This window comes from Phyllostomus hastatus, unplaced genomic scaffold (genome assembly GCF_019186645.2).
Source record: "Phyllostomus hastatus isolate PE091 unplaced genomic scaffold, TTU_PhHast_1.1 phas_contig_58, whole genome shotgun sequence".
NCBI lineage: Eukaryota > Metazoa > Chordata > Mammalia > Chiroptera > Phyllostomidae > Phyllostomus > Phyllostomus hastatus.
The window spans coordinates 26188150-26205230 of NW_025333916.1; the positions used below are offsets into that span (position 1 = coordinate 26188150).

At 40.5% G+C, this 17081-nt stretch overlaps 1 protein-coding gene across 5 annotated transcripts in view; it reads right to left on the bottom strand.

Annotated features, from left to right (window-relative positions):
* MAST4 (microtubule associated serine/threonine kinase family member 4) overlaps positions 1–17081 on the bottom strand; it is a 527976-nt gene that overhangs the window by 211475 nt on the left and 299420 nt on the right. The gene's annotated exons all lie outside the window — the stretch shown is intronic.

Consider the following 17081-nt stretch of genomic DNA (forward strand, 5'->3'; position numbering starts at 1 on the left):
TCTTTTAGTCTAAGACTAAGAGGGGTTGGGTGAGTCAGAATTCTAGCGAACTACAACAGTAGATTCACAAATGAAAGAAAAATCTTACCATTTAAAAGGGGAGCATGGTAAATTTACAGCAGTTGAAAGAATTCAGATAACCATCAGTGAATTTCAAACATAAAAGGCCATATGCAATAGTTAAGCTTTGTTAGGGGAATGTTATCAATAGTCATGGATGGCATGCTGTAAAACCTGAGAGAGACAAGGAGTGAAGAAGGGTGCCAGAGTGTGCATCACCACTGAATGTCTACATTTCCCTTCTCAAAATGCCCATGTGTCTGAAAACTTCGCCCCAGAACATGTTACATAATTCCAAGTCAAGCACAGCCTTTAGCTATGAAATACTATGATGACCTAACAACCCATAACAGGGGACCCATATGTGTGTTTCTCTGCTGTTGGAAGTAATGGTAACAAACTGCCAGATTTATATGCCTGGGTGCAGTGCCTGCTGTGGAGACTATCAGAGTGATGAAAAACACATGGCATTTCTTTAGACTGCATGTTTGGGAACCGCCATTCCTTCACCACACATTTATTGAGTGCTATGTGCAAAATACTGGAAACAATAAAAAATTAGTATTTCCTAATTTTATTGTAAAATGGTTTCCTGGCTTAAAATAGAATTTCATGAAAAAGGTTTTATTGGCTATATTCTGGGATAAGAAAGGGAAGGAGGGGGGAACAAGCTGACTCCAACTTGCTTGCCTTAGCAACAGTCTTTACACTGATTTTCATCCTCATTTTCCAAGTTCTACTAAACAATAAAAGAGGTAAAATTAAAGACTATAAAGGCTAATATTGGCTTTGTGGTCACCATCCCTGCTTGGAATTCAGGCATTTTTATGTGAGCAAAAGAGAAAAAAAGGTCTGATCCCCATCTATTTCCACTAGCCAAGCAAGGCGAAGAGAATTACATATTTGTCACTGCGCATTTTTTTAAAGTTTTTAAAAAAGTATGTCCTGTCTCATCTCCCCCACAGTTGAAAGCTGTCCCCAAAGTACAAAGAAGAAAAACAAAAAATGCAGTCCAAAATACAAATATCGCTGTTTTGTGTGTGCCCTTTTCTGAAAATCCTTCTCTAATTCCCATCGCTTCCAGAAACAGCTAAATAAAATTATAATCTTTCAATGCAAATACATCACCTTTTCAGGAACTCTAGGACTAGCTGACATAAGCAACTCATAAAACATAAATATCATTGAACTTAGCAAGAATACCAAGTGATCACTGAGCCACTCATGAGGCTGGGTCACCTGAACGCACATGCTTTGTATAGAAATATTCTGAAAACCACATTCCAAATTACTGACTCTCTCCTGAGCAGAACTTGAGTAAATTATTAAATTTGCAATATTTGTTTTGATCATGATTATTATCTTCTATAGAATTTCTAGGTATAATTTTTGTTTTACTTTAGGTCAAATTTTATTTATAAGATGTATTTCCAAAACTTGAAAACATTCACATTACTAATTTCTAGTACTGTACTATGACATTTAACACTGATGTGTCAATTTTATATACTTCCACCTACTGGCATTCTTATCCCCATTTCACAAGTCAGGAAAGGGAGGTAGGGAAGTGGTAATTAACTTGTCCATGGTCATCCAGCTGGGAAAAGAAGAGAAGCTTTAATAGTATGCTTTGACAATTTATTAAGATTGCTTTTTACAGTCTAATGAAAGATCGATTTCATGAATGATCCTTAAGTACTAAAAGGTGGAATGGGAAGATACAGTCTCCATTTATAGCATATAGCATTCAATATAGATCCATTCGAACCCTAATTAACTTTATTTTTATTTACTTGACCTGATGCTGATAACACCGTGTTCAAACACCTGCTCCCTCTGAAAGAGCAAGCACCTCTTAAACCACATGCTGAGCGTTGCTCTTGCATCTTGGCCACCAACATGCCATGCAGACTGAGGAAGCCCAGGAAACTTCAGGGCCGGGAGACTGTGGCCACGACTGCATCGCAAGCACCCAGGAGGCTGGGGTAATGCATCCTCAGAGGCTTGCATCACCACAGGATTATCTTGGACAACTCTCACCCATGTGACTTTGGGAAAGTCGTGTGAAGCATGACCACTCAAATAGGAACCAGAGCTTCTGCCCCACTGTCAACCTGGATAAACTGTGGTCCTTAGTCAGCAAATGAGACTGGAGCTGCCCCCGTCGTGACGTGGTGCGACCAGCTACAACGAAGTTCTGGGGGAGGGAAAGCTCCTGCAGCAGCCTGCCATTGTGAAGGCTGAAGTCTTCCAGGGGAGAGCGGAGGAGAGGATGATGGTGCCAGTGGGGCCTGTGTGCTGATGGCTGGAGGCCACACAGAGAAGTTCACTAAATGCTCCAAAGTGCTGAAATACATTTGATTTTAAGGGCCATTGAAGAGCATCATTTGTTTGCGAGCTAAAAAGTGTGCTTGTGGAGGGGTGGCATCTTACTACTCATCTGCTAGAACATTCTCTGTCACACAGTAGTTACTCAGAGTTTATTGGCCTGAACTTGGACCTTTCCTCCTATCTTCGAGGTAAACACTTTCTTCATGCTCCAGTAACACACTTGTTTCTCACCCCCACTATGTGCATCGTCAGCCATTTTATCCCAACCTTTAATGTTCTTCCCCCTCATGTAGATTATTATTTATAACCATTTTATACATTTTGAATTTGTACTTGTTTTTTTTTATCGTTGTTGTTAAATGAAGTTTATTTCTTGGCTAGCACTGTGAGATTTAAACATAATTAAAGGATCCACGATTTCAACTACTTGAAGAAACCTGTGATGAAACAGAACTGCCCAAATTTTATTTAAAAATGATTTTTTGTATTTTACTAAGATATTTATTTCAGTTAGTATCATTTTCTCAAAGAACTGACCCCTGACCTCCCAATCTACATCAGACCCACCACTATCCTCACCTGCTCTTTTCCTTCAGAGCCTCTATCACAATCAAGATGCACTTAAAGTAATATTTTAATGTAAACCCCATGAGGGCAGGGGCCATGCCTTTTCTGTTTACCATTTTCTGCTAAGTGCAATGTTCACACCTGGGAGGCATTCCATAAATACTGGACAGAGCAAAGAGTTCATTAACAAGGAACAGAGATTGCAAGAAGTAGAGTCACAGGGGTAAAGGAAATAAATTCAAGCGGGAGACTATTTCTAGAAGCCTTGGTTGCCGTTCTGGAGTAGAGAAACCAGAATTACTCTGGGCTATCTTGAGAAACACAAAGTGCCACATTTTATTTAACTCCAAGTCGATGACACAGATGGTGTCATCTGTGAATAGCAATAATAATAGTCACGTCAGTGCTTTGGAGAGAAGCTGAGCGCTACTGTGAGAGAGAGACTGAAATGCTTTGCCCTGCCCTGGATTGGGGTGGGCGTGGGGGTGGGCAGAGGGAACAAAAAGGCTTTGGGTATCAGAGGAAAGAAGTGCCAAACAATAAATTTTGGTACTTTTGGCACCAAGCCAAAGAGCAGAGACCTCAAGAGGACCCTCCAGTCACAGATAGTTTATATGTGGATACTGATAATTCTTACCCCCTCTCAAAGAACCTAAAACTTGGAATCAGATTGTATGTGTCTCTTATCATTCGAACAGAACTCAGGCTTTGAATATGTCATGGGTGTTCTTCACTCCACACTTCCTTTCTGTCTGCTCAGCCTTGGGAGCTCAGCCTTTGAGTGTGTCCGAGTCCTGGAGGCCACCAGTCTCCTTCGTCACCCCACTCCCTTCTTCACAAAGGCAGCACTCGGAAAGAAAGGGGACCTGTGACATGTACCTTGTAGAAAAGAGGGGCAGTCACTGTGTATGAGAAGGCTGTCAGCTACATGCTCTGTTTCCTTTAACACCTTGCAGGGAAGAGAAAAATGTTTTTAAAGTCCTCAGACTACCTGAGACACTTAAATAAGTGTTAATGTGTCTTTACCAATTTCAGTTCTTTCTCCTCACATCATAGGCTATTGCCTTCAACGGTGGAATTCTTAAGACCCAACATTAACATGTGAAATGTACCCACAATCTCAAACCAAATTAAACTTCTTTTCCTGAAGGGCCCAACTGAGCTTTGGTACCATGCATAAGCTTTCAGGGTTATTCTCTCTCTTGCCGTAGAGCATGGCTTGTAGGACAGGCAAGGGTTACGGCAGAGAAGAGACCGTCCTGTGGGAATTTCACTACAATAATTCCCCTAGAAAGAAAAGACTGCAGAGAAAAGTGGTGTTGAGTAGCGCAGTGAGTGGGAGGCTAGTTTCCAATATCTAGATGGCAAAGTAAAAAGCTTCAAATGCTTGAAATCCCTAAGTAATCAGAAAACAGTATAAGTCCATTCCCTTGTGACTTCCATGAAAGCACAGCCTTGCACTTCGATGTGCTTTATGAGAAGAGGCAGAAAAGAGAGAGTTTCGTGCATTTTTCTTCACTGGGAGATGGACGCTGTGTTCCTTTATTTCAATGTTCCTTTGACAGGTCAGGATGGTGGTGGGGGGGGGGGGGGACTCAGGTCTGGTCCAGACCCTACAGGGCCCATAAAAGTCATTCAGAAAAAAATATATATCCATTTTCCAGGGCCCTGCCTCTTCCAGGGCAGAAACAACAATAAAGAATTCAGAGGTGAAAAGAATTAGTACGTCATAAAGAACAGGAAAGAAAAATAAAATACTCTCACATTGGCTGTCCCTAAGAGAATTTACTCACATACTTAACTGTATGCAGCAAGTTGCCAGGAGCCTCATAAATACCGGGCCCATAATCAAGCTGCAATCATTCATTTTATTTACATTTCATTAGGGGGCACTAAGGTAATGATCTTTGAAAGATCTCCCAGCAGCCAATGAAAAAGAGGTGGACGTCCGAGAGGAGGGAGGCCTAAAGAGGGAACGCCATTTGTCCCAAAGGCACAGAATTATTTAAAGCAATCCGTTTTAAAAGTTACTCTGTGCATGTGTGCATTTCCCACTCCTAATTGCATTTTAAATTATTTTTACTCCACACACACACTAAGACCTGACTCTACCTGACTAAAGAACTCAGATGGAAATTTGAACATTAATGGGGGGAACAAACAAACTTCCATGAGCTAGAGGCTGCAACAGTAGTTTCCAGTACACCTCGAACATGCGCCACCCGTGTTACCACTGTCATTTACTGATGGCAAAATGCACAGCAACTTCCCAGGCACTTCCCCAGCAATTTCAATGGCTGCACCAAAGGGCAGAGCAGCAGTTCACTGAATAAAACATCCAGTGCCGGCATCCTGCCTTTGAAGGCTGTCAGCCATACATTTTGAATAACCTGAAATGAAGATCAAAAGGGAATAGAATTCATTCATTTATTTATTTAACTCAAGGCAGTGCATGAAAAGAAAGTAAAATTTAGGATTTAAAAAAAAAGTTTAAATTTAGGCCAACAGCGGTCCTTGGTTCCTCAGATTCGTAAGGTTCAGTAACTGCATCTAAATCACCAGGCTGACACTGAGGCATAAGACGGAAGCCAAAGCAACAAACAGAGTGAAGGAGAAATAACAGCAGACATTCCTTTGCTCGTTTTTTCCCTTCTCAGTCAGTTTCGATCTGACCTTCCACAGGTGCAGGTCCTCCTGTATTCCAAGCAGGAGCATCTCCTCGGTGTTGCTCAATCACTTCAGCCTGAGTGCGCGTCCTTCCTGTGGGGACTCCCTGGCGGGCGTTCCCGCGCCTCCCTCTTTTCTCAAGCACATTTTAAAGACAGGACGAACGTGACAGAACTCAAGATGGGAAGGAGAGAGACAGAGAGGCTGCGGCCACATTATTTTGAAACTATTCTATCTAACATGTGTTTGCTGGATACCACGTTGTAAGCCATCTTTTTGTAGATTTCAAAGAACACAGTCGATGGCCCTGGCCAGGTAGCTCAGTTGGTTAGGGCATCATCCCAATATGCCAAGGTCACACGAGTTTGATCCCCAGTCAGGGCACATATAAGAACCAACAAATAAATACAAAAATAAGTGGAACAACAAATCGATGTTTCTCTCTCTGTCTCTCTCCCTCCCTGTTCCTCTCTCTCAAATCAATAAAATTAAAAAATAAAAGAACATGGTTGAAAAAAACTAACTGAAAATAAAAAGATGGTCAACAGTTTCAAACACAACCACCTTTGTAAGTTCAATGGCACCATTTCAACACCTGATATAGCTAGATCACCAAGTCTATGTATAAGATGATTCAGTTCTAATAAGATTCTGTGTATAGAATATAACATAATTACCCAATTGATAAAATAAATATGATCCCAATTTCACAATGCTGGAAGATTTTCCTGCGCTGAGGGGCAGCACCTGCTCCTGCCCTCCCTGGGTGGCCTTGGCCTTGGGGACTTCCATCTTTTAGGAGCTGTCCCACGTGAGGCAGCCACAGCAGTTCCACAGGGCCAGGGGCTTTGACTGCCTCCATGGGGTTCAGGGATTAGGGCCTGAGAGGTTCCCGGTTCTCTGAAGACAATTTTCCCAAGAGTATGTGTTAAGTGGGATTCTGTAGGTGGGAACTCATCTTTATTTACAGCATAGTTCCCCTGAGGAAATGTGTTCATGGTTTTTAAACAACCAACTAGATTTTTGAATTGTTAAAAATGAGCTCACTTAAAAACCTGAGACTGTTTATGAAAAAGCAACTTGGAGAGTTTTGTCTCCAAGGTTTCTTGTTTGGCTCTTGAAGTCAGTGAGACCCTGTGCCAGTGACTTGGTCTCTGTGAATCTAAGTTTTACTCATTTGTAAAATAGAGGTCATACAGGGTGCCTAGCAACCAGGAGGATGTCAACAGATGTTCATGTATTCTCCGCCCCACAGAAAAGTTGAAAAGTCCCAGGATAAGGTAGGCAGAATTCTAAGCTGCCCAATCCATTACAGTCTTGTATACTTCTCTTCCCCTGTCCACTGTGAAGATGATGGAATACCACTCAAGTAATCTGGTTATTAATCAGCTGACTCTGAGTTCATCAAAATGAGATTACCCTAGGTGGGCCTGACCTAATCAGGTAACCCCTTTAAAAGAAGGAGAGTGTCAGAACTGCTTCTTCGCCTGTCTGTCCTGAAGGAAGTGGAAGTCACTATGAGCTCTGCAATGGTGAGAAACTGAATTCTGACAACATGGGAGCTGGGAAAGGAATCCAGGTGAGCCCCATTCAGACTTTGGACCTACCAAACTATGAGACAATAAATGAGTGTTGTTTTAAGCCATTAAGTTCATGGTAATTTATTACATAGCAACTGAAAATGGATGCAGAACACAGCTGTAAGTGTGTTTCTATAACTCTTGGGGAAAGAAATCAGAAGAAACTCACTATACACATATGGGAAGGAGAAAGAGAAAGAGGAGAGAGATTTGAGACATTTCATGCCAGACACTCTGATAGATGCTTTACAAATGTCACCTCTTGTAAAGAAACAGTTTTATTTAGAAAAAAGTTCTAGTGTCTTCTACTATTCTAACAGAGTTTCAATTTAAAGCCAAATTACCACCCACTTAATAAAAGTTTCACCTTCACTATCATGATAGAATCTTTCAACTAGCAAAAGGGTATAATCCAGAAGTGGCTTTTAAAGATATTTATTTTAAAAGCACTCAGTGACCTTTGAAACAATTATACAGAATAATAAAACTTATTGCTTATCATATAGGCTACTCAGAACCAATTTTCTCTATTGGCGGGAAAATAAAGATATTATTTTAGAAATCGATGCAATGAAATCAGTATGGCAATACAGGAATTAGCTGTACCTAAGACATTCTGAAAAAAAATACAGAGTGTGAGCTATTTTTTTAAATAGCAAAATCAGAAAATATCCCCACAACATTTTAAGAATAGGAATTATATATATCAATTCCAACAAATCCATAAAGCAAAAAGTAGGGAGAGGGTTACCAGTATTTTAAAAAGTCTCAACATCTATGGAAGATACACTGTATTAACTTCACAAGAACCCTTGGGATTACCTGAAAACTGAAACTGACTTAGAGAAGACCGGTGAATTCAAAGCATACCTTTGCTACTTCAGAATTATTTTGAAATTTCTACCATTTATCATGTTCTAACTTTGATTCTTAAGAAAAAAGAAAAGTATAGCCCCAGTCAGTGGCCCAGATGGTTAGAGCGTCATCCTGATCGCCAAGATTGTGGGTTCAATCCCCATCGAGGCACATACAGAAGGTAACCAATGGATGCATCAAGGAATGGAACAATAGATAGATATTCCTCTCTCTCTCTCTCTTCTCTCTCTCTCTCTCCTCCCACTTCTTCCTCTCTTTCTAAAATCAATCAATCAGTCAATAAAAGTACGTGCATCAACGTAGCCTCAAAACATTTCAGAATGCTACCATAGGGAAAAGACAGCATACTGTATTTCTACAAACATACATTTTCTTCAGCACTATAATTGATAACCCACATTCCAGGGATAGAGTGGCAATATTCAAATAAATACTCAAAAGTTTTAAATACTATTAATAATAATTTTTGCCTAAAGACAAAACTTGAGAAGGTGAATTCACCATGCCATTCATTAAATGATCCTGCTGAAATCTGCTATCTTAATTTTTTATAAGTATATTTCAACTGTTATCCTGTAGAATCCACAAGATAATGACCTTGAAAGCTATCTAGGCACCCGAAACTTCCCTGCAGTCACTGCTTACTTTTTGAAAGCAGTGACAACCTTAGAAAACAGGGAAGAATCTTTAACTACTCCTCACTCTCAGTGTGGGACCGTGGCACTTCAGGTCTGGCAGCTCTCTGTCCACCACTCTGGACCTTGACCACAGTGCGAACAGGCACGTTTCACTAGAAATGCTAACCACCGCTTCCACTGCTACGTGCTCGCTCTCAGCTAGCACCTGACATGCATTTTCACATTTAATTCTATGAGGTACATACTACTATCAGATTCAATTAATTGGTCATGAAATCCAGACCTACAGAGCTTATTTACCTTGTCCGAGGTTAAGTGGGGTCATAAGTGGTGAACTGGGCTGGTCAGTCTCCAAAGCCAAAATAAGTAAGGAATTCTTAGGTGAACTACCTTTCATGACAGAGTTAGCCTTAATGAAACAGAGGCACGATGCCTATCGTGGTACTCCACTACGACAGGGAGAAATCTCTGTACAGTGTTTGTGCATAAGTATGCCAATAATCGAACGACTTGAGATCTTCGTGCAAGGGACCAGCACACTTGCTCTCTCTCACTCACACACGCAGACACACTCTCACGATAACCTGAAACTGCATAAAAGCTATTAGCTACTTAATTATAGCTAAATAAATGCTTAACTTGCAATTCAAACGATGGTTATATTAATTAATTCCTGGGCATAAAGTAACCAGACATAATTAAGTACGAGAAGAAAGTCATGAAGAAACTTAACTGAGAACTTAAAGAATTTCCAAGAGCTTTTGTCAAACAAGCTAAATACAGAGTAATTATAAATACATGCATACAAATATACATAAGACAATCTGGAATATAGAAAACAATAACTATATTCTTGTGAACATAGTTTGGAATTATATTGTGAAAGCCATTTTTTATTATATAATCTTCCGGTATAATTCTCAACATATAAATCCAGATGTTTTTTGCTTCAAAATTAAACAGCATATTAATCACAGATGTTTTATATATAGATCTAGAAAATACGTTTGTGATGGATATGAAACATTATATTTCATATACAAAAATGTAAAAATTGATAAGAAAAACAAACTGCTGCAGAAATATAATGGCAAATACATAAATAGATATTTCTTAAAAAAGAATATCGACATGGCAAAAAAAAGTGAAAATCCGATAAAGTGTTTTGCTAGTGAATGAAATGTGAATTAGAGCAACAATGAAATATCACTTTACACATAAATTGGCAAAATATAAACAATGTTAAAATACTTATTGTTATAAGGGATTTGGAAAAAGGTGATTCTTCTCAAATCATTAGCTAGTAGAAATGCAGGTATATATTACTTCATCTCTGTGGTTCATTTGGATATTTTCTATTAACCTGTCTTCCAGGTTACTAATCCTGTTTTCTGCTGTATCTAATCTATCCATACAGTTTTTAATTTCAGATATTGTATTTTTCAGTTACACAATTTTCTATTTGCTCTTTTTTTTATAATTTTCAACATTCTGGTGACATTTTCTAAACTTTTACCTATTTTTCTTTAATATGTCAATCACATTACTGTTAAGTCCCTACATTCTAATTTCCATCTCTGGAGCAATACTGAAACTATAATTATGTTGTCTCTCCTTTGTCTCATCTTCTGGCCCTTTGGTCCTTCCTGTCTCTCAGAGGTACATCCACCACTTTTGATTATCAGGTACTGTAATTAAAAACAGAAGAGGGTCTAAATCAGTGTTTCCCCACTCTGCCCATGACATTTTATATGGGCACTGTACGTATGTACACTGTATAGCCATGCATTTATGTATTGTGAACCCCTGAAGGACCCCAAACAATTATAATATTCAAGAGTTTTCACCCCTGAAGAATCCATTCTTACCCGCTTGGGTGAGATATTACCTTCCACTGAGAATGCATATTCCAAATGACATTTTCTACCACAGAGCGTTCTTCTCCATCTGCTGGGATACATCACCTTAATCCATGTGTGGCCTGAGCTGATTCCAGGTTGGTCACAATTTTGGTGTGACCAAAACTGCACACTTCGAGTGCTCACCTGCTTCTAGGGCAGAGGTCTTCTAGGGCACTCAGCGGAGAGTACCGTGGGTCTTTGCCCAATGCCTCTCCAAACTCATGACTAGAACACAGAAAGGAGCAAGCTCACTGTAGGACCCACCCAAACAGAGTCCTCCTGATTACAAGGGTCGGCTGCATTAAGTCCAGGCAATGCATTCACGTCTTGCAGCTGTTCTCTCTCTCTGGACAGCAAGCAACATAATTAAATATGAAGAAGGCACTATGTGACAAAATTACTATGTAACTTTTTTATAAAGTTCAGTATATGGCCCTTTTCATGGTAGTAATCCTTATACTCACAGATTGTATTTCATACTAACTGTTTACATTTATCTTAATAAGGCATTAGAAACTTTCCAGAAACAGACCACCTACCATGTCATTACATAACATTTATTTGATAATAGGGTTCAATGCAGTATGTCAGTTAAAAATCAGGTAAAAATATTGGAAAAAAGAATATATGTTGTTATTTGTGCATGCTATAATTTTATATCTAGGAAGGCAAATGGAATCAATTGAAAAAATATTTCATTTAATCTTCATAATAATCCATGATTCAGGTGCCATTATGACCGTATCTATTGACTAGGTGAAGAAACTGAAGACCAGAGATGTTAGGTAACTTGCCCAAGGGCATTTAGCTACTAACTGGTAAAGCCAAGATTTAAATTCAGGCTTCTTTGTAACACAAATAAGCTTCCACTGATATAATTCACCCCAAATGCACGACCCCCAAACTAACACCTTCTTCTTTTAAGATGGGAACAGCAGAAGGACAAGAAATAAAGGGAGAAGTCAAAGGAGCGATGCAAACCTAGGCAAGCTACTCAGCACCTCCGGGCCTTGGTTTTCACATAAGGTGGGTAGAGATAATACAGAGATAATGCATCCTCGCCTGGAAGTAGGGACACTGAGGCAAATGTCTATGGAGAAGCACCTGGCAACTAGGGAGCACAAAGCTGGAACAATGGCAGCAAACGTAGTTACAGCAGCATTAGGACTGAGTGTCACTGAGTGCTGACCTGGCAAATCTTGCTGTGAGGTCCTCCAGGACAGAGAGGAAAGGACAAAATTGGAAAAGTGGCTCAGAAAATTTAAAGGAGTTGAGGATGACTAGCTTGGAAAAGGACAGAAGGGCAGAGTCCCTGGATAGCAAGAAGGTTGCAAGGTTCCAACATGACTGGCCTCCACAGACACTTGGGAGAGAGTAATTTCTCCTATAAAGAGTTAATAATAATAATAATATGATAATAATAATAATATGCATCAACTGCTATGCTAATAACATCACATAGCATCAAAGTCTAACTTGAGAAATGGGGAAGCCTCTTCCTAGACTTTTACTTTTCCACTCTGTGTACAATGAGTCAAAAGTGAAATACTTTGAATATCTTTCTTATAGTCCTAGGAATACTAGTCAGAGTCAGCAAACATTTATTTCCAAGCACCGTGCAGAGCATTTTTGATGCACTGTGTCAACTGAATCCTCATGATCATCCTATTTCTATTGTCACCATGTTAATGGAGGCAAAGGCACATTGCTACGAAGCGACAGAACTAGACTAGAAGAGAGGGCTTACCTAAAAACAGCATATGATCTTAATTATAGCAGTTATTGCTTCCCAATACAGATGTGTTGGGAACTGCCCTGCCTGGTTTTAGGAGCTGTAACCACCCCCCATGGCTAAGGCTGAGTGAGAGACCTTTCGACCATAAGCTACTAAGGAGACAAAGCTTATCTCCCCGGCAGGGGTGCCACCTCTGCTCCTTTTACTTCACCCTGCCTGGCCCCCAATGCTTGATTGGTTAGTCAATGATTGGTAAGGGAGGGACGACCTAAGACAGGCATGATCATGGGGGGCCCCAGGGAAGGACTTGGGGGGCTGTGGAAAAAAGGGGTGATGGACCCTTGCCCCTCAGCTTTGACATAGCCTGAGTCTTCATTCTGTCTGCAAGAAGTCTCCTAATCTCCTGGCTGCCTTACTTCCCCTGCCTGACTTAAGCCTGAAACAATGACTTAAGCCTGAAACAATGCTGGAGATGGGTGCCACCCTGTGCTGGAAAAGGCAGGCTCCCCAGGGCGATCAGGCCTAAGAAAGAATGCATAAAATCCTATGAAAACTACTCTGCTAATACCCTCAATTTAAATGATAAGGGATCAAGCAGGAAGTAAGTTTGTTCCTCAAAGTTTTATGGCCCTTTAGCTATTTGACCCTGACTCAAAATAGGCCCTAGGAGTTCCTTTGAATGTTATCTATTATTTAATCATTTCTACCCAACAATGATTGAAGAGTTTTATGTATACACCCAGTATTCCTATGCAAATTAAACCCAACAAGTGCCTGTCAAGATGAGGGTAAGGATGCTCTCCTCTTGAGAGAGTGGCCGAGCCATCCCTTTTCCTCCACAGGACTCAGTAGTCCATGCGAACTTGTTTCGTATCTCATCCTTAATGCCATGGACACTGTGGGCCGGTATCCGCGTCACAGATGTTTTGGGAAAACAGCTTCAGAGATGGTAAGGAATCCCCAAGTAAAGAGCAGCAGGTTTCCACTCACGTCAGAGGTCCACCAACTTTTAACTCACTGAGACTCGGGTTGCCAACACTCCTCCCCACCTGCCCTCTTTGCCGCCAGGTTAGTCTGCCTGCAGCAGGTGAGAGAGCTAAAAGCAAGGCTGGATTTTGTATAAGAGACTACTAAGACTAAATACAAAGTTTATGTACAAATAGCTATTTCAGTAAAGAGAATGAAGACAAGGATCAATTAAACCTAGGCTCACCTGTTTTAAGTAATATTAAATCAGTCCACTTAGATATCAAGTCATGTCCATTAAGGCACTAGAAGTATCGTAATTACACCAATGTGGCCCTTCATGTAGTCTATGCCAGTGCTCCTCACACTGGAATCTGAGTAAGATTCTTAGGGACATAAAAATACTTGAACATTTTTTTAAACTTTTGTTGACATTTCATTAACAGTCTTAAAAAAACACAAACTGTGTAATGACTACCCTGTAACGTCAGACTGCTCTGCAATTTCAGCACCATGGGGCCACTGTGGCCACCTCCAGGTCCGCCAGGCATTGCTGTTTCAATTGCCCTGAGCATATGAGAAATGGCCAGAGGCCTACACTTTGAATGCTGAAAATTCTCAGGGCCACATGATCTCAGGGAGCACAAGGGAACTGTCACTCCAGGCTTTTTATCAGAAAAGTCAGAGAAGAACAGGGCTTCCCTTTGTATATGGTAAACATGCCAATTCAAACACACACAAAGGGAGGGAGCAGGCACTGTAGCAGGCCACAGCATGTTCAGATTGCTAAGTATAACTTAGTTTCAGCAAAGTATCTTCATCAGTATGTAACGTGGAATTGATATTGCTATTTTAAACGTTACTCTTTGCAGTTCTGTTGTGTTGCTTCTGTTGTGGTGGTAAAACTTAAACACAAGCATACATGTGACCATCTCCTTTGTACACAGTTATCATTAAATTAAACATGTTAAATTGACATTGTGGGTGTGAAAAAAAAATTTCTTTCAAAAAGTTCACACATCACTCAAATTAGAACACGTCTACTCGTGAGGTCTCAAACCACATGGTTCTCAAGGCACTGAGACCGGGCAGCGGTCCTGCACACCGCTGCTCTGCTGCTGCGCACGCCATGCAGAACAAGTGTGAGGCAAGTGTCCTGCCCCCGGAAGCTTAAAATCTAGGTAGAGGGAAAAAGTCCTCCATCTGAAGGAAACAAAATAGTCCTTGTTTTTTTAAAGATTTATTTTTTTTTAATTTTTAGAGAGAAAGGAAGGGATGGAGAGAGAGGGAAAGAAACACTGATGTGTAAGAGAAACATCGATCAGTTGCCTCCTGCACACCCCCAACTGGGGACCTAGCCCGCAACCCAGATATGCGCCCTGACTGGGAACTGAACCAGCGACCTTTTGGTTTGTGGGATGATGCCCAACCCACTGAACCATACCAGACAGGGCAAAAATTGTCTCTCTTAATTCTGAGCAGTTGAGGAGATTTTTGAGAATCAGATGAAAGCTATACAACACACACACACACACACACACACACACACACACACACACACACTTATACAATCTGAGGGAGTCCACAGATTCCAGAAAGCTGCCCACACATCCCAGGATGAGAACACCTAAATAATTAGAGAATAAAAATAGTCTATAGGAGGTGAATTATCCTATTAAATTAATAAGTGGAGATGAGCCCTGGCTGGCATAGCTCAGTGGATTGAGCGCGGGCTGCGAACCAAAGTGTCACAGGTTCGATTCCCAGTCAGGGCACATGCCTGGGTTGCAGGCCATGACCCCCAGCAACCGCACATTGATGTCTCTCTCTCTCTCTCTTTCTCCCTCCCTTCCCTCTCTAAAAATAAATAAATAAAATCTTAAAAAAAAATAAGTGGAGATGAGACAATGACATGCAACCAGGAAAAAAATAAGTAGTGACCAGAAAATTTAAAAATAACTTGTTAGGTGAGTAGAATTAGGAACAACTATTAACAGGTTTGGTGGGGAAATTTTGCTCAAATACAAGTAAAAATACAAATTCAATTCCAAATCTTATGATCTCACTTGTAAGGAGTCAAATCATAAAAAAAAAAAAAGCTCATCATCACAGAAATATTTTTATCAAAGTTTTCTATATAAGAGGGGCATATATATATATACACAATGTTGGCAGAGGGAGGTATCAGTAATATGAGTACTTAATTTACTCCAATTAGAGATATGGACAGAACCATGGGTGGTTAAATGTGGTAATAAGTGATAAGAACTTGAGATATACAAAAGGTTAGACACATTAGCCTTTGAAAGGTCAAAGACTCCTGGCTTTCCAGTACCTATGAGTTTCAAAATATTATTCCTGGGTAAGTGAGAATTAAAATATGTAACTATCAGATTAGAAATAATTATGGAGAGTTACATTTACTGGTTATAGAAGAACCACTACGTGAAATTTTAAAAACCCCAACACAACGTTTTCTTGAAATTTATTTATTTGAGTTCACACTCTGAATAAATAAAAGGATTTAATTGCTAAATTTCATGCTTTGTCATAGAGAAAACATCAAATTTCACTCTGCAAAGATTAATAGAAAAATCATAATAAAAACTGTGCAAATTATTTACATAACTTAAGCAGATATCAAAGATTGCAGACATGCTCTGAGGAACAGAACTAATGACCCATGCACAGCTGATTATCAGCCCCAACGTGGAGCAAACCTTCATTGCCTACTCGATTTATATCGCAGCTTTCAGATGAGGGTTTCATCACTTATGGTCCTGAGTAAGAACCAGCCATGCAAGGAATTTAACTCAAAGTGCAAGCACAATTTTAACACAAGTTTATTTCACCTTCTTTCTTCTCCACTTCTCCCTTTTTATCTTCCTCAGAAAGCCAACCATGTTATTCCCTGAAATACACAAGCTGTGGGGCGGCCTAGAGTTCTCTGTCTCTGCCACTCCTCAAGTCACACCGCCCAACTAGAATAAAACTAACGAAACCAGTCTTCTATTTAAGAAAAAAAAAACATTTTAAATTACTATTTGAATCAACAAACTACAGGTTAAAACAAAACACTCACTTCTCAGGCTGAGCCCTGCTCTTCCTGCCCAGGAATTCCCAATGAAAAGGCCAATCTCTTATCAAACTGATGAGGTTTTGGCATCTTTCCCAGGAAAAGTGACACAGCTTTTCCTGATGAGGATTTCTTACTTCCTCATCTCCAGAAGCCTCTCAAAGAACCCAGAGTGAAGTTCGGCAAACAGACTTATCTATAGAAAGAACTCATTGATGAAGACTTTACGCACAGCAATCCAGGAGGCGCTAATGGAAGGTGGTCAGTATGTTACAGGGGCATCTCCCACCAGCTGGGCTAGCGTTTGCAGACAGCCTCCATCCCCACTTCTGAAAACAGAATGCTGGACACTAACCGCTTTTTGTAGCGCTGCCCTCATTTCCTGAAGACAACGTGGCACTGGGGCCCTGCCAGCTACTGGGAAGACCGGCGATACCCGCCCACAAGGGCCGGCTGTCGGCTTTCCCGCGCTAATGGGCATTTTCACTGCGCATCCATGAGAGCCCCACAGTGGAGACACCGCATGCCACCCCTTTTTACAGCATCTTCGCGCCTTCCTGGCAGCAACGCTGTCCTCGTGTGACCCGAGTATTTTGGGTGATGGATGTTGTGAGAGTAGAGATAAATAAAACAATTTCCAAACTTTCTAGATTGCTGCAGATGAACAAGAGGAAATCAACCACT